We start from the raw sequence: 20,381 nt of genomic DNA, 5'->3' as shown, positions 1-20,381 counted from the left end.
GGTTGTAGGAGGCTTGGCAGTAAAAACTATAAAATTCCTGGGGGAGCTAGAATTGGGTTTCAAGAGGCTTGGCAGAAAAAAATGTGCAATTCCTGGAGGGAGATGGTAGCGGGATGTAGGAGGCTTGGTAGAAAATTGTGCAATTCCTAGAGGCAACTAGCAGTGGGCTACGAGATTGCTGGTGACAAAAACTGCGAAATTACTGGGAGGTTGACCTGTTGAACACCTCTGCGTAGTTTCTAAGCTGAGCAAGATGCTAGACTGCTGAGGAGATTTTTCATGAAATATGCGCAGTTTTCTGGGTGAGCAGCCGGTCGGCTGACTAGGTGGTTGGCTGGAAAAACTGCACAATTTTTTGAGGGAGACAGGGATGGGCACTAGGTGTTTGTCTGGCTTGTTTGCACAGTTTCCTCAGTCAACGGAGCGGGAAAGGTCTGTAAATTTTGCACAATTTTTGAAGGGAGTGAATCCTGGGGTCACTACCCGATTAAACTCTTTGGTTGACCAGTAGGAGGGTTGGTTGATTTGCTTGCAGACAGCGCAGATTGAAATGACTTGTTGGACACTTCTGCATTGTTCTGGGTGATAATCGGTCGAGTTGACTCTGCGGTGGAGGTCTGACTATTAGAGGGTGGTCTGGTTGTCATAACTTCAAAAAAATGACTAAGTGTGTGAGTGATTGAGTTTGTGCATACGTGATCTTGCAAACACACACTCAACATGACTTGATGAAAAGATGCCTTAAACCATCAAGAGAACATATAATCAACATGACTTACCGACGGTGCGAGCGACAAGCGCGACGCTTTTGATATATTATTGAATGACCACTATGACCCTTGCACAACAGTGCATACAACTTTGGGTGTGAGTGCGACAGGTGTTCACATAGTGGATACAACTTGTACCCTTGAAACAGGACCTTGTGCATGACCAGAATATGACTGCAAGTGTGACATTGTGACCCAAATGAAAAAAAAAATGTCCATTGAATGGTCAAGCAAGGAGGGTGCAAAGACTCAACACGAGCTCAAGGGTTGAGCCTGACTGCTTGCAAACATCAAGTAAAAATCCAAGGGAGGCTCCAAAATTGGATGCAAGCCAAAATTTTGGAGGGTGTTGCAGCAGCTACTGTAGACTATCATGATATGTTTTTACCTTGATGTGTCTTCCGATTAGATAAGGTCTTTGTTGCTATAGTGAATGTATTATTCCCAACATTTCCTTCTCATAAATAGGTTTGTGTAAATACTTTCCTTTGATTGAATGACTTTAAAGAGAAATGGGTATTCTTTCTTGCATTAAAACAACAATTCCATTTCCTGAGGCATCACATTCCATAATAAATGTTTTTGTGAAGTTTGGCATAGTTAAAACTGGTGCTTGGCACATTACTTCTTTAAGATGTTCAAAGGCCTTAGTTGCTTCTAAAGTCCAAGCAAATGCTCTTTCTTCTATAATTTCATTATAGGTGTTGCAATTCTCCCATAATTCTTAACAAACTTGTGATAATAACTTGTCAACCCAAGAAATCCTCAAACATACTTTATGGTTGTGGGGATTTTCCATTCCTTGATGGATTTAATTTTGTTAGGGTCTACCTTAACATCCTCATGAGATACAATATTACCCAAATATTCCACCTCCTGTACTCTAATGAAAAATTTGGAGGTTTTTGCATATTATTGTTTCTCGTCCAATATTTTAAGCACCCTGTCAACATGTTGAACATGATCCTTTGAAGACTTGTTGTAGATTAGTATATCATCAAAAAATACTAACACAAATTTTCTAATTGTTTGAAAACCGAATTCATCAAACCTTGAAATGTGGAAGGTGCATTAGTAAGGCCAAAATGAATGACCAAAAATTCATAATGACCCTCATGAGTTCTGAATGGTTTTTTCATAATGTCTTCAGTATTCATTCTAATTTGATGATATTTTGAACAAAGATCCATCTTGGTGAAGTAAATTGATCCATGTAATTAATCCAACAATTCATCAATGACGCGAATGGGAAATTTAGCATTAATAGTGAGCTTGTTGAGCTTTCTATAATCCGGAAACATATGCCATGATCCATTCTTCTTGTGCACAAATACTATTGGAGTAGAGAAATAACTTTGAATAGGTTGAATTATACTAGCCTCTAGAATTTTTGCAATCATATGTTCAATTTCACTCTTTTGGGCATAGGTATATCTATATGGTCTGATGTTTGGATGAACACTTCCTGGAATTAAATGAATAGCATGCTCATGATCACGAATTGGTGGGATCCCTTTGGGAGTATCAAATACCTTGGAATGATTGTCCAAGACTTTTTGGAGATCTAGAGAAATACATGATTTCAATGTTTGAATTTTTTTCATGCCATTAGAGTTGATTATATTTATTAGTTTCCCCATGATACCCCTTAATTCAACTTCCTTTCCTTCCCAAAAAATATTTAAGAAAATTTCTTGGAAATTAAAAGTTATCATCCCCAAAGATTGTAATTATTGGACTCCTAGTACAACATCAACACCAACCATTGGAATGGAAATCATTGGACTATTCAATACATATTCCACCATGGTTAGCTTGATATTATGGCCCTTTCCAGAGAAATTTATAGTTCCTCCAATTGCAACCATCGTTTGACACTCTAGTGTTGGATATAGGAAGAAATTCAATTCCCTTACAATCTTACAATGAATAAAATTATGGGTATTACCCGAATCAATCAACACTATCACCTTTTTCTTCATGATATATCCTTTTATGTATTGTAAACTAGATCACTATTGAGAGGGGGGTGAATCAATAGTGTGATGACTTATACAATTTTTCTCCAATTATTTAGTCTTTAACATGCATAAGATGAATTACATAATTAGAGATTAGTGAATCAAACATAAGTCGAAAACCATAAAATAAATCACACAATGGACACAAGTGTTTTTGGTGGAAAACCCATCTCGGGAAAAAATCCACCATGTTGCTATTGCACTTCTCAATATTTTATTATTTGTTGAATAAATTGTACATGGATCAACTCATTCCTATGAGGTGGAAGACTTGACTTCTTTCATAGTATGGTGGCACTATCAGACAAGAAATTGTTTCTCTCATGGATCTACGGTCTACAATTCACTGAAGGCCACCACAATCAATGATCCTCGCCTAGTTACTCATGAAATAAATATTCGACTCTATAGACTCTAATATGTTGGTCACCACCATGATTAATGAGCCTCACCCAATTTATTTTGATCTATCCAACCACCATTGGATGGATAAATCTCTTCATCTACTAACTCTACCAATCATTGTATACTCAAAGCCTCCATGCCGTCACTTCCTCCATGCGATCCTCATTTCATATATTTTCAGACTAGGCTCTGAAAACTTGCTCAACATGAGCACTACAACAGCATAACATCAAAGCAAAATCGAAATAAAATCACCAAACTCCAAATACTACACATGCAACAATCCCATCCCAACAAAAACACTACACAAATCAATACTTAATTTTCTCACTCACTACACAATATCATGGCTGAAATAAGCTTCAATTATCTATTGCTACATCTGCAAACTTCTTAAAAAATTCTGCACTAGAGAAACATGCAGCTTGCAGGCTCTTCTCCAAGCTCATTCTCTACACACACACAACTCATCCAACCAAAATCATAATGATCTTTCTCTAATATGTAGATGAACTCAAGTTCTAAAATCAATAATTACAAAGAACTACTGTGCATCGCAACTTTGTTCATATGCTTGATTTGGGCTGGATTCATCTCATTGACTCAATCAACCACTAACTCCACTAGCCTTTTTCTATATTTTCAACTTTAATAAGCTTCTGGAGGTCCCATGAACTTTTCCTATCATAAACCAAAATTTTTTGACCAAGGAGGTCACCAAAACATAAAAATTAGCTCAACAACATGAGGAATCCAAAGCTTTTCTCGTGAAAATCCTTGGTCGCTCCCATAACATAGTCCTACAAGCGACTAGAGCTATAAGCACTCCCTTGGGCCTTCCTCCATGTGAGTGGAGTCTAAAAATGCTCAAATAAGCCTCTGTGCATGTGACTGGGGCTTAATATTAGTAAAAACATCAACCTCTCAGCTCTAAACCTCTTCCACTTGTTCCATCATCTTCTCCAACACCTGAACACTCCTCCAAGCCTTTGCAACATGTCTGCAACTAATGAAATAGGCCAAGAACAAGTCAAGAACATGCAAGACCTATTATTCCAATCTCAACACTAAGACCAACACCTTGAGCTCCTCAAGCAGAAACCATAACATCTATGACATCTACGACATCTGTAGCTGCATCTCTAACACCTGCAGCAACAACATCCTCAACACCTACAACAACAACATCACATCCAACTGCCTCCAACACTGGTAGAAGCACCTCCAACAAAAGCAACCACATCTCACACATGTAGCAGCACATGCAATGTCTCCAAGACATGTAGAGACATATGCAACGTCTAGAGTAACACTCCAACCATCTACAGGAGAAGCATCTCCAATATACATCACAACATTAACACCCATAGCAACAATCCAATCCTCCTGCAACAACAACATCTACAATCAACACAACATGTCTCCTCAACAACCACAAAATCATCTCCACAAGATCTAGCCATAGACACCAAACACACATCACACATGCATATGACTAGTAGCACCAAGAGCTTGTTAAAATCAATGGCAACACTACAATGCCAACAAACTCCCCCTTTGGCGTTGATGGAAACCTCCATCCAACAAGTGAGGTTGATGTCTAACCATCCAAATCTCTCTCTCTTTGACATCAATGAAAAAGGGCCATACAAACAATGAAGTACAATTCCAATAATGTGTCGGATGAGAGAAGGACTCCCCCTATCATTCTCAACACCATATTGATGCAAACCAAAAAGTATCCTTTGGAAGATAATCATGTAAAACAAGAAAACTAACTACCAACACCACTAGTCAATGGCATGCAAACTCTAAATACTGAAACATGTTCCCCCTAAGCATGTAATGTAGCTACAATCATACTTTGCCTGTTGAAGGAACACATATGCCCGCTATAAGAATCCTTCTTGCCAAGTGCAAGAGACTACTACTCATGACCATGACTCCAACTTGAATATGGACAAGATGTACAATAAATATATGCTTCATGGATCATATACATAGTTGTCACAAGTACATAGGACTAACATATGTATCCTTTACACCTATCACCAACCATGATTCTATTTACTGAATTTTACAACATGCACCCAATTAAGTGGTACTACATCAAAGATATACATTATGAAATATTACTTGGACTCCATTGACCCATACATAGTAAATTAAAAGACATACTAGACACCATGGGACACTCCATAAGCAATGTGCCCAAAATATGAAACAATGATATTACATGACTTTTACATACACACATAAAGGTTCTCTCATCAATACATGCCCAAAACATGAAATATCATGAGTACATGGAAACAATGAGCAACAAAATATGCTCCATATGGCAGAAACAATGCAATACATGGCATATCCATCAAACACAAGGCCTCCATGAGCTATGACATAAGCTCTCTAAATGTAGCAGCAAAAATAAGTACTAACAACATCATATGCTAGTACATGGCCTCTCAACACCTTGGCCATCACCATCCCAACAATAAATATCTTGCAGCAAGATCACCATGCTCCACATAGATACAACAATAAGATCATCTAATAACGCGAACATGGCAATATATCATAGAGGCAACAACAAATATATCCACATCATCACATTCTCTCTCCCCATGAGAGAAAAACCAAGCAACAACTGTTAGGTCAATTTACTAAGTAAACTAACGTAGGTATTTTACTTGTCAATCTGGGTTTGTAGACTTGGAAGCACATCAAAAGTATATGGATTTCAGATAAAGTCAATTTCGGAAGGCAAGGCTCAAAGGTTAAAGGAAATGTGTATTACAAATAAATTCTAAGTTTAAAGCAACTAAAAAGTCTCTGGTTCAAGATGCAGTAAGCGAAGGAAGAGGCTCCTAACTTAGGAGGTCCTGGTTGTCCTTCCCCATAGCATTGTCCTCAAGAAGAGAAACTAAAAAGCAGTAGTTTGTGATGTGTAGAAAGCAAGAGAAGAGGCTTGTAACTTAGGAGGTCCTGGTTGTCCTTCTTCACAGTTCTACTCCAACAACATTACCATTGCATAAAATCATAAACTAGAATTCAAGAAACAATTCAAGAAATGCAAAAGGATGATTTTTAGTTGTGATTCATAATTTGATAGAAAGAGAATTTAACTTAAATCCTTGGTTGTCATTTTGTATGAAAATTAGATTTTAAACCAAAATCATCCAAAAATCATACAGAAATCATAACACATCTAAGTAACTAAATCATAAAACTGAAACAAAAAATATTGAATCAAAACTACGCTAATTTATACAAAATTTAACCAAAGTGTACTTAGCTTGGTATGGGGGCCCTCCAACCTTACCTTGTACACCTGAAGAACTCTTCAGCTACAAATAACTTAATAAAGCATCCACAACATGAACACCAAATAGGACACAATAAATGATTATTCAAGTTATCTCAAAAGTCTCCAATAATCTTAATACAAAATTACACACATACACTACTTACTACCTTTTGAATGGTCCATAAATTCTGTTTAAATAAGAAAATCATAAAAAAACTTTGTTATAATGGCTATAATAGCCTAATCAATCCTAATTCATCCATATAGGTCAAACCCATCAAGTCTAGTTCACAAAATCAGGAAAAATCCCACAAAATATTACGTCTGCTCCTTTTTTACTAGGGATTCCTGAATGACAGATCAAGTTTGACCAGTGTTGACTGGGCCTGTTTTGGCTCAGTTTGACTAAACCAATAGGTGTTTCTTCATCCATGGTTCCCAATATTTCCAAATATGCACTCAAATCTCGCCTAGGTTTCCTGACCATATGAGTTTAATGGAGCTATTATGGGAATTTTTAATGTAGTCCAAATTTACTCTTAAAACCCAATTTTTACAAAAATTTCCAAAAATTGAAAAAAATAATTTACTTACCTAAATATGCAAAATAGGACTAAAATGAAGCATATATGGGTGAAATACGATGGAATATGGTGGTAAATAGATGGATTTATGGTAGGAAAATATGACCAAAATTGAGGACCCACATCTCCCCCTTGTTGATGTTCAAGCATGTCCTCATGCTTGTCTCCTCCATTTGGATCTCCTAAGTGATGATGTTCCTATTATTCCTGATCCTGTAGATTCTTCCTGTGCAGCCTAAAAGAGAATTTCAATACCCTCATGTGTCTCTTCTTTGTAGATGACATTCTTTACTTTTTCGCCTTCCTTTTCTCTGTTTTTCTAAAAAAAAATTCCATCCTTTCTCTTTAAAGTGTTGCCCTTTGTAGTATTCTTCACCTATCAATGGAAAAATTATGGCTTGGGCTATGTATTCCAGAGTGATGCGAAAAAAAATTATGAATTGGAATGTTGGTTTGGACCAATGTTGTATACCCACAAAAATAAGGAGAGATACTGAACTGAAATGTCAAATTTCTATACTGATATGTCAATTTTGATCACCGATTTTTTTCTCTAGCACTGAAATCAATTTCTGAAAAAGATTTATTCTTCTTACAGTCTTTTGATCACTACCCTTCTTTATAACTGAGTTCTGGACACCTACAGGTTTGATTTTAACCTGCTCTGCCTTCAACTTTTAAAATCAAAACCATACTTGTTTTAGAAATTGAATTTTAACCTTATTTGCCTTCATAGATCCTCAAATTTTGAAATGAACACTCCTCTCTAATTCTTTAAAAATCAATTTAAAAAAAAATACTGCTCTTTATCCTTGAAAATCGAAGTTGATTTTTTTAATTTATTTTTTAATAAACTCCTCTCTATCCTTCAAAATTGATTTTAAAAATGAATCTATGTTCTTCAAAATCGATTTTAGAAATGCACTCTTCTCTATCCCTCAAAATCAAAATTGTTTTTTTTTTAATAAACGCTTCTGTCTTTCAAAATCACTTTTAGAATTGAATCTTTGTTCTTCAAAATCAATTTTAGAAATACAAAATTCTCTGTCCTTAAAATCGATTTTGGAAAAGAGTCTCTAGTCGGGAGAAATCGATTTTTAGAAATGACAATTTGACCTGGAGAAATTGATTGTTAGAAATGACAATTTGACCTGGAGAAATCATTTTAAGATGCACTGCCTGTCTTTCTAGAGAAATCATTTTTTTTTTTAAAGATAGGAATGAAAATCAACCCACTCTGTCTTCTCAGAAATCGAAATCGAACTTCTCGAAATGAAGAAAATTTTTATTACCTCAGAAATCGAAATATAATTAAGTTCTTATGCTGGAGAAATTGGATACTTTATAATGCTCAAATTAACCACTGCATACACTCTTTCATTCACTACCTGTTCAAAAGTTGATTTTTAGAAGGAAATAAATTTTCTAGGTGCTTCTGCAACAGTCATCAAAGCTGTCTAAGTATTCACTTGACTTGAGAAATCAAAACTTGGAAGAAATCGATGATTTGATGCTGAGTGTAATTGATACCACTGAAGTCAAGAGTCCACAAAGACTTTATCTGCTCACCATCTATGATGCGTTGTATAAGCATACATAGTAACACCCATCCATGTGGGTGGCAACCCAAAATTGGAAGAGAAAATGATACAAAGAATGCATGGATTTCAAGGACTCAGACAACTAGTCACTCTTACCGACCACTCATACGATACAATGTACTCAGCATATACGATGCTGTAGATTCTTTTTCTTCCATTTCTCTACTTTTCAGCTCACCCTGTTCTAAAAGTTCAAAGTCTACACCTTGAATTGTAATAGTTGCAAAAGAGAGTTCCTTGGCATCACTTGAATTGATGATTGTGTAGCTGGGCGACCATTGGTTTTTGGTTCAAATTTCATTGAGTTCTTGGAAGGAATTTAGCAAGGAAGCGAACCCTTCAGATAACTTTCTTCATTTTGTATCATTTATAGGCACAACTATGTCAAGCGTCCTCTTGATCTTGCCAGCTGCAAGTTTTCTATGATAAATTCCATTCGCTAACACCATTCCATCTTTGCCACGATGAAGAATTGTGTTGCTTTTAGCATCATGTTCTGCAATCTCCCTAATAAGTTCTTTTGTTCAAGCTTGATAATGTAACTGGAAAGTCATCATTTCTTAGATATTTATTGAAGAGAAGATTTTAAAACATCATTATCCTTGCAAATCGCATGTTCTCCTAGTCCATTTGAGAAATTGTCATGCAGTATTGTTTTGTGAGTAACATCATTCTGTTCAAAACTTAACCCATGCATTTCTCTTGTAATTATGAGGCTTTCCTCTTTCAGACTTTGTATATCGAGGAACACGTGTTTCTTGTCCTCTTGACTTCATTCCAACTGAATTATTAACTTCTTCAACTAACCTTCCCATCGATTTTTCTTCCAGTGATTCTAAGCCTTTCTTGTTAATCCCTTGACCATTCGATGGTGATGAAACCTTCTTAGTTGAAATGGAATTATTCTGCATAGAGATTGCATGATTGTCGGAGGACTGCTTAATTGATTTTCTTTTTCCCCTCTTTCTTTTGTTGTCACTATAATTTAATGTGTAACAACTTCACTCCTGGAGTTTAAATGCAGACTTCCACTACGCATTTAGAAACTTAGACTTTCCACCACGTTTGTTAGTGTAAACTAAAGTTTGTCAACTACAAATGTAAATGTGAATTGGAGTTTTTCACTTACACTGACAGTCATTTATGGATCACTAAAAATGTTTTAATTTGGATCTCATTCCTATTCAAACTCTACTATGAAATTCTCGGGATTTTAAGTGGATATTTCTATGTTTAATTTGGCAGGGCTATCATTAATAGAACACTACATTTTTTCTACTCTTTGTCAAGATTTATAGCATAAAAATCTACACATTCCATATTCCTCATTTTTCCATTTTAGAGGGTTGCATTCTTTACCTGAATTGTGGTTCTATTTCTTTGTCAAATTCTCTGTATGAAGGCTTTGACTAGTTACCTCTCTGTGTAGATTGAATTCCTCCCCTCTGGATGAAGGTGCTGGATCTGTATCTCTGTTCCTTGCTTTGGGTAGATGTTTAACCGAATAATGTTTTGAATTTTCTCCACCCGTGGAAAACACTTGTCCTTTCTCTTTTTTTGTCGTTTTGTATTACCATTCCTTTGCATCATTCATATGCATCAAATCAATTTTGAAATCTATTTTCCTTATAGTTTGTGTTTGCGCCATATGTTTTTTTAAAAAGTTTGAATTATATGTGCCCTCTTTGAATTATATGCATACTTTGTATTTTTCATCATTGATACCATTGTGCACCTTCATTACATACTCATATCCATTAACATCATACTCATGCATATTTTTTAATGGTTTTTTTTTTTAAGTCTTCTTGGTCTTAATTTATTCTTCCTCATCCTTTTGATGCATGTTTCTTTTTATGATGCTCATATTTTCTCATGATGCATTTATTACTCTTTTGAAATGATTTTGAGGTAGCTCTTTTGAAATGACCATTTTCAAGGTCATTTCAATTCTTAGAGTAAAAATACATCATTGAACCATACGTCATTCTCTTTTGTTTTTATTTTATGATACAAACCCATGCTTGTTTGTAGGCGTCTGAGACTAATCCTTCTTGTTTTGTAGGCAATTTTCCATGAGGCAAAAAAAATTGGCCCAAAAAAGAAGATGTGGCCAAAAAGTTTGGTCAAAAATGCAAATGAATGTGGTTGTGTAAATGATGAATTGATGAATGTAAGGTTATAATAAGGTTAATGAATGTAATAAGGTGAATGAATAATTTAAGAGGTAAATGTATATAATGTAGGGTGATGTAGGATATAGGGTAATTTAGGATAATGTAGGATGATATATACATGGATAGGGGTACTGCATATTCAAGTTTAAACTAGTTTATCAATCTTAGAAAAAATTTCAAAATTGAAGGCATTAAGAATACTTTAAACTTATAGTACTTTCCTTTCGCTTGATAGTTCATTGTCAATGTTTTTCTTTTGTTGATGATGACCTTAGTTCTTTTGTCAACACTTGACCTTTTGCTAATGATGACGATACTTTGACCTCAAAATGAATTATGCTGAATGATTTTGCTGGATTGTAGATGCTTGTAGCTACTTCTTAGGTCCCTTTGATGTTGATTTTAAGAATAATCAGACCCCTTCTGCAATAACATATGACATTTATCTTGTTCAGGTCTCTTACTGATAAATATTGATTATGATGTCTCAGGCCCGTTCTGCAATACAACTGCTTGACATTAAACTAGTTGCACAATTTGTTGGTTTATTATGAATCTTCCACCTTGCTGATCTTGAGACTTGTCCTCAAGTATTTGAATTTTGGAGGATGATTCTGCAAAATGAAATTGAAAAACATAAAAGAGAATTCATATTGGCCAAACAAGTTGGTTTTCCGATATGAATTCGAGTTTGTATTGTGCCAGTATCCTGGATTTTCACAACCAAACTCTTTTATTATTTTTTAACTTTTTTATTTTTGTTTTTTTTTTTATATGGAGGTGGTGTATAATGGAGTAGGGAAGTATGGAAATCTTATGAAAGTAGGTTAGTTTGAAGTCATGATCCAGGAGTAGATGTATGAATAGATAACATATCTAGACTTCAATATGGTTGATTTGAATTATTATGAAGATTATCATACAATACGGTAGATGAATGAAATCATGAACAATATGGCTTATGAAAGGATTCTTAGGCAATGGATGTGATTTGTCACAGTACAAAAACTTGACTTCTTCTTCTTATGATTATCTTCATTCCTTTTTCCTTGATCTCGATTCATGTTGTAGGGTTGTTGGTGTTGTTGGTCAGTAACTGAAAGAAAGCTTCAAGAATTTTGAATTTCTTTGAATGAACTCAACATCAGGTGAATTCCACTTTACTTTGACTTGGATATTTTCATTTCATATTATCATATATGAATTTTAAAGATTGACTTTGAAAAGTCCTTCATCCATGGATTTCACTCCTTAATTCTTCTTATGACTTGCAGAAACATAGCATTTGCTTGTAATACAATATTAGATGATGGAGGAAGAGAGGTGTACAGTATCTCTTATTCCAAGAAATATGTAAAATAATTACAATAATTTCTTAAAAGAAATTCCAAAGATGTTATACAAAGAAAATGCATTTGTTTACCCCTTGAAGAATGGTGGCCAACCTAGACTCGCTAACAGTATTTTGTTCACAAAATATTCACTTTGTTTCTAATTAGAATGATTAAAAAGCCGAGTTGAAGTGAATTCATATAGATACTTCCAGTATAAACATGTTTTCAAAATGGTTTAAATGACATGCTAAAAAGGATGAAGAGTACCATGTTTGATAGAGCTGCTTGTGATTTTTCGACTACACAAACGATCAATATTTGGAGTGTAACATTTTCGTTAAAGATCGAATCGGTGTGATTCAACTTGGAGATTAAATTAGATTAATTTTTTTCTATCCAATAGAAACATTTTTGTAAAATTATTAGGTTTGATATCTCAAAATTGCTAATGAACAGACCTAGGAGGCAGAGTTTCACTATGTTGATATTAAGACATTCAGTTACTAAATGTGGCATAACGTTTTCATTTGTCCTCCAAATGGGACGATTCAATTTTTTTATTAATATATAATTGAATATATATTTCCCATATAAACAAGTTTTGAAAAGAATATGATTTGGTATGTTAAATATGCTAATGAACAGTCAAGACCTAGAATTGTCACCATGCAGATTTTTCGACAAGCAGTTCATATTTTGAGAATAACTTTTTCATATGATATAGGATTGAGGTGATTCAAATTTATTTGGAAACAATATTCCAATGGATATATTCCATATAAATATAATGTTAAAATGTTTCCACTCGACCCCTAAAATCCAGGTTGTATTAACTCTTTCCTTAAAATTTCACTTGAGACCTAGTTTTTATTTTGATCATATATTTTATTTGTGATCCAAATTGAGAATTTCAAAATGGATTTAAAAACTAGATTTCAAGAGATATATTGATAATCCTATATTTTTCCATGAAATCCTTCCAAATGAATATTGAACAATGATTTGAAGAATTGTTCATGAGAGTTTGAACAAAAAGTCTTATTGTGAACTCATTATACCTATTTATTTATTTATTCTATTTTATCTTACTCTATTGTATAAAAAAAATAAGTCATTCTCTCAAGTATAAGATAATTTCCAATGCATCCATTTGCATAACAAGATCATAAGTAGACTCTCATCCAAGATTGAAAAATATATCTTAATGAATACTTGGACTTGAAAAATTAGTGGATCATAAAGATTTGATGCTAAAGAATGTTGAAAAATGGAGTGGTGTTGTGGCCTAATGACTAGTTTTGAAATGGTCTTTGTTTGTTTGGTTCTCCTTAATTGTCATATCACAAAGTTCTTCTTGTGGAATGTGTTCAAAATCAAGAATGCACAAGGGATCACATACTAGATATTCTTGAATTTCGAGATCTATTGTTTGAACTTCATCGCATGTGATCCATAACTCATTGATCTCCTTACAAAGATAAATAAAAGAAGCTTCTAGATTCTCTTCTTGTGGATCCTTTTCATGGATGCTTTGTTCCTCTTGTATTTTTTGAAATGAAGATTCATCCCTAGTGACCATTCTAAATTATGGACAAGGGTTTAAAAAGATCCTTGTTGTGGCATACCCTCCTTCTCTAAATGACTTCTTTAACATCATGTTTTGTAGATATTTGTTTTGCAAATGGATTTTGTAGTTAGTGAGTTTTTATTAGTGGTTGGGTTTTTTCTTTGGGATCTACTTTTCTAATTTCCATCTAAATGTAAATAATTATAATAAAAAAAAATTGTTTTTGTGTTTTGTTTAAATCTTCATATTTTGACTAAATCTAAATGTGCTTCCTCGAAAATGGTGCCAAAAATTTTAGGTCAATTTACTAACTAACACAGGTGTTTTACTTGTCAATCTGGGTTTGTAGACTTGGAAGCACGTCCAACATATATGGATTTCAGATAAAGTCAATTTCGGAAGGCCAGGCTCAAAGGTTAAAAGAAATGCATATTACAAATAAATTCTAAGTTTAAAGAAACTAAAAAGTCTTTGATTACAGATAAAGTAAGGGAAGGAAGAGGCTCCTAACTTAGGAGGCCATGATTGTCCTTCCCCACAATATTTTCCTCACGAAGAAAAACTAAAGAGAAACAATTTGTGATGTGTAGAAAGCAAGAGAAGAGGTTCCTAACTTAGGAGGTCTTGGTTGTCCTTCCTCACAGTTCTACTCCAATGACATTACCATTACATCAAATCATAAACTGAAATTCAAGAAACAATTCAAGAAATGCAAAAGGATGATTTTTTAGTTGTGATTCATAATTTGATAGAAATAGAATTTAACTTAAATCCTTGGTTGTCCTTTTGTAGGCAAATTAGACTTTAAACCAAAATCATCCAAAAATCATAACACATCTAAGTAACTGAATCATAAAACTGAAACAAGAAATACTGAATCAAAACTATGCTAATTTATACAAAATCTAACTGAAGTGTACTTAGCTTGGTATGGGGGCCCTCCAACTTTGCCTTATATACCCGAAGAACTCTTCAGCTACATATAACTTAATAAATCATCTACAACATGAGCAACAAATAAAACAGTAAAAATTATTCTTCAAATTATCTCAAAAGTCTCCATTAATCTTAATACAAAATTACACACACACACACACTACTTACTACCTTTTGAATGGTCCATAAACTCTATTTAAATAAGAAAATCATAAACAAACTTTTCTATAATGGCTCTAACAATCTAATCAATCATAATTCATCCATACGGGTCAAACTCATCAAGTCTGGTTCAAAAAATCAGGAAAAATTCCACAAAATAATAAATCTGCTCCTTTTTTACTAGGGATTCTTGAATGATAGGTCAAGTTTGACCAGCGTTGACCGGGCCTGTTTTTGCTCAGTTTGACTGAACCAATAGGTGTTTCTTCATCCTTGGTTCCCAAGTTTTCCAAATATGCACTCAGATATCACCCATGTGCCATGCACATATGACTTTAATGGAGCTATTACGAGAATTTTTAATGCAGTTCAAATTTACTCTTAAACCCTAATTTTTACAAAAAAATTCAAAAATTAATTTAGTTAGTTGAATATGCAAAATAGAACTAAAATGAGGCATATATGGGTGAAATATGATGGAATATAGTGGTAAATAAATGGATTTAGGATAAACAAAAATGACCAAAACTGAGAGCCAACAACAACATCCATCATAAACAACAAAAAATACTTATCCTCATCATAGGTTAGCATCATATCACTAGTGAGGCATAATAAAATATATCAGTGAACAGAAATACATGTATACTCCATATATGAGCAGAAAAATATAAGCATCATGAGTACAAAATAACTCATCCATCAACATGCATCAAATCTCATGAGCAACAATAACCATCTTTCTCACATTTTATCCATCCAAAAACACATGAGCAACAATATATATATCATTATATCTCAAACATGTAAATGCATACTAAAGGCAACAACATATTCTCTCCATGTAACAACAACACATGACTCATCCATCTAACACATATCAACAATATGCATGGTTCATCTAGAATAAAAACATAAGCAATAATATGCATAATCTAGATAAACTATCTCATCTAACATGCAATGTGTGACAGCATCAATAAAATCATCCTACATAATGAACACAATGACAACACATTCCAAATATATTTAGAAGCACAAATGCCCCCCTTGAATGTGTGATCCCTCATCACACCTTGACAATGCATGGCTTCCATATCATCATTAGCATCAAACAATACAAAACTTATGGCTACTCCAAAATAATCAACAAATGTACATAGCTGCTCCAAGTAAAATAAAATTGGAATAGAATAGAGAAAAAATGAAATAATGCTTCAAACCTCAAGGACTCCCCCTGAACACATACACTTTCCCATATGGCTGCAAAAATAAGAATTTGCATGTGACTCATAATGCAACCCATTAGGTGAATTTTGAGGTCTAAAATGGGCCTCCTAAGAAAAATGTACAACCAAAAAAAACTTTATAAGAACCAATAGGATTCAATATGATGATGTCAACCATGGGGGACAATTCACCATTTTTGGAGTAAAACAGTAAAAAGATTAAAAAATAATAAAATAATAAAACTATTTTTTTAACTCGTATTTTCAACTTATCTCCCTAAGGTTTTACTCAAATTTCGAGTGGGAGTACTTGTTGGATGCAAAATTTAATTCCTCATCCAAGGAGTACCCATGTTGCATACTTTTGATAGACCCTGCTACATGAAAAATGAGAAATATATGAAAAAACATGATTGCAATCATGTTTTTCAAGTATTTCTCATTTTTTGTGTCATAGGATCCATAGAAAGTATGCAACATGGGTACTCCTTGGATGAAGAATCAAATTTTGCATCCAATGAGTGTTGCCCCTCAAAATTTTAGTTAGTCTTTTCATTTTTCCCTCTAAAATTTGATGATGTAATCTAATCTCATTTTATTATTTCTACTATTATTTTATAATTTTCTAAGGAGGCCCACTTTAGACCTCAAAATTTCCCTAATATATGCTCCCCCTAAGACCAAGAAGGCCTCAGGTTTTGGTGGAAGATCCTACCTACTCTTTTCTCCTCCATACTTTCATTTGTTGATCCTTCTTCTTCTTGTGGTTTTCCCTACACATCCTCCTATTTCTAAATGGATCTCATGTAACACATGGGAAGTTTGCAATATTTTCCCTTATGGCCAACATTTCCACATACAAAAAATCTAATGTGACCAAGGAAATGAGGAATAGGTTGATATCTTCTATTAATATAACTTCCATTCCTTGCATGTTCCCTGAATTCAATAGCCCTATGGCCAAAATCATTGCATGAGAAACAATAACTATAAAAGGGACTATTATACCTGAAAAAAGGAGATTTCCTTTGTATGCATGCTTATTTTTTCTTCTCCTTTTGATGAGAGAGTTTTATCTCTCCATTGTTGCAACTTGCTTCTATGTGTCCACAAATTCCACAACTATAACACTTCCTAATTCTATTCTTCTTCTTTGATCTTCTTCTCTTGTTTTGTTGCTTCCTGCATCGCTTATGGATCTCAATATTTTTGCTGCAACTAGGTGCTCCAACAATTTCAGATTTTCTTGTTGACGCTTGAGCACTAGTTTTGAGCCTCTACTTCTTCTCTTGCAGATATTAATTCAACGTTTTATCATCGAATTTCTGCTTCAAGTGCCATTATCTTGGATTTCTCATCATTTTTGTTGTTTTTGTTCTCGATCTATCACTGCAATCACTTGTGCCTTCATATTCTTGTAAGGAGTGTTGATTGGTTACTGCAATGTAAGTAGAATCCTTTACATTTTTCTCCATTTTTGAAAAATGCAATTTTCCTCCAAGATACAAATTTTACAACCTATCCAACATTTTTATGGAAGTATCACAATGCTTCACATGTAGTCTATCATATTTTGAAATGCTTTACAAAATAACCCTTTTAGTCATTTCATCAAATTAATCTCTAACTCCATACTCTACTGATAGCAAAATATTTTCATCGAGAGATATACAATATGAATCCAAATTCACTCTTCAAGTTGCAAATTTACCTTCATGAGGTATTGGAATACCTTGCTGATTGATGAGCCTCGGTATTGCAACAAGAATGCTGCAACTCCCAAGGCTACCAACTTTAATTATCAACCCGGAGTTCGTACAAAATTAAGAGGTATCAACACTATATGTGCAGCATACAATGTTTCCTTCCTTTGCTATCATGAGATAAAAGAAATGCTGCCTATTTGCAAGAATGAAAGACTGAATTTAAAAATGCTTGTAAAGTAACATGAAATCCTCTATCTACTTATTAACACACTTTTCTTGCAAAAGAACCCTATTTTAACCCTATTTGTCACATGTGATGTTTTAGCTAATCTAAGCATGAAATATGATCTAGAGAGTACTAACTTTTATGTGCATGTGTAAATATAAAAGAATTCATTTTTTTAATATTTTTTCTTTATAAATGCAAATGCTAATCTTTCCTTGATCTTTGGTAGGGGAGATAGGTGTGGAGGAAGAGGGGTACAATGATTTTGATGGCTTGGAGGTCAAGTAGGGGCCTAATCCCAGCTTCAATGATGTTTTTTCTCAATTCAAGCTTAAAACAAGCCATTATAGGGTTTCCTACAGGATGTACTAGTTCTCCTACAGGATCCCCTAGTTCTCCTACAGGATCCCCTGTTTTACTACAGGATGTTACGAATTACCATACGAAATTATAATTCATCGAATGACCAAGCAAATCAAATACAAATTGGATGGGATAAATATTTTATTGACTAGGATGTCTTAGATCTTCATTCCAAGTGGAGTCACTCAAAAAAACTTTTTTTAACCCATGCTAAAAAATAGCAGAAAATTACTAGTTGAAAATCTAGAAATTCGAGAACTAGTGAGCTAATAAATCTATAAAATGTCTAACCTAATCAAGTGCAAATGCAATGGGGTATTTTTTTTATGAACTATAATGTTTTTTTGATCTAATGCAAGTGGATCCAACTCAATTTAAGCTCGTTAGAATGCTCTAAAAAATAACAGAAATTTATTGTTCTTTGCCACAAAGGAGTTCCATAAATCTAGATTTGGGAATAAGAAAGCTAATCCAACTAGCTCAATGATTACTATGAAATTCCAAAGTTTTTCCAAGGATAAAATGATGCTTGTGATCCTGCAAAATAACTTACATAAACCATTTAACCCAATCCTACAACAAGAAATCATTAATACTAAATGCAGAAATAGAAAGAAATAAAAACAAGAGATGCATGTGAATAAGAAGTGAAAAGAAGGAAAGAAAATGATATAAAAGGGCTCTGAGGCTCCTGGGATGGACAAGCCAAAGGAAACTCAAAGACCTATGGAGGAGAAAAATATTTAGAAGCTGAACATGACACCAATCTTCATTATTTTTATCAATACAATTATATCCCTGCAAGAAAATACAATGGAACTGCAAAAATACGAGTTCTCTTCACAAGAACATTGATGAAAATATCTCACTAGAGGAAAATTCAACTTGGTACTTATAAAAAATGATTAAGAATCATTCCCCATGAATGGAGGAAGCTTTCCCCACCAAAATCCCTTGATTAGTGGATCTGATTCCCAATACTAGGAATCTGCATTAAATGGTAGGGAACACTTTTCCTAGATTTTCTCAATCATTGGAGTTCCACAATCTATGTCATAATTCCATAATATCTTGTTGATTTATTATTTAATAGTGATCCTCTTGTAGTAGGGAGCAAGTCCTAAATTATCACCTCCTGCAAATCTTCATAATCTGTCCAATATTCTCATAATATTCCACAAAATAAATAATATTATGCACAAATATGCAATTATTCATAAACCTTCCTAATGAATATATTAAAGTTAAAAATACATTATCTAATGAAAAAAGAGAGGTTTAATGTGCTGAAGGATGGTCATAGGCCTTAATTTATGTTTAATTTAGAGGCATGCACCTTAATTTATGTCTAATTTAGAGGCCCATCATATCCCCCTGCTGAAAGTGTTGCTCATCCTCTGAGCAACTTAGTGACCTCATTCTGCCTCATTCATGGCCCTAGTGGCCTCTCTTATGCATAAGAAGCTTGGCTATAAGTTCTGCAAGGGCAAGCCCAAAAAAATATTTGTGCAAAGAAAAATCATTGTTTCTTGAGACCATTAGCTTGCCTTCTTCCCCTTATTCAAGATGGGTTATTGGATATTTTTCAGTTTAGCAAGGTCTTTCATAGCCTTATCAACCTTCTTCTACCTTGTTCCACCATTTAGACGCCTCTGAAACCTTCAAAATGCCTTTAGATGAGAACTAGGACATCCTGTAGTAATTCCTATCAAAACTACAGGAAACCTACAAGAAACCTTGTTAAAACTACAAGAAACCTATAGGAAACCCCGTTAAAACTACAGGAAACCAGTTTTGAGCATAAATTATTGTCTGAGCCTAGGACAAGTCCTCAACTTGACTCCCATGCCTTTCTCTCATTTATATAACATCTTTTAGGCCTTGGAAAAAAGCTAGAAATATATTAGAGACCTCTTGGAAAGTCTCTTTTCATCACTACAATTTGAGTTCTGTTTTGATGGTAGATGCCTCATTTCCTTTTGTTGTCTTCTTC

The sequence above is a fragment of the Pinus tabuliformis genome, chromosome Q, assembly GCF_031772625.1.
Source record: "Pinus tabuliformis cultivar Carrire ecotype Pingquan chromosome Q, CPIR1, whole genome shotgun sequence".
In the NCBI taxonomy this organism is placed as follows: domain Eukaryota; kingdom Viridiplantae; phylum Streptophyta; class Pinopsida; order Pinales; family Pinaceae; genus Pinus; species Pinus tabuliformis.
Note: the sequence above shows the minus strand (reverse complement) of the source record.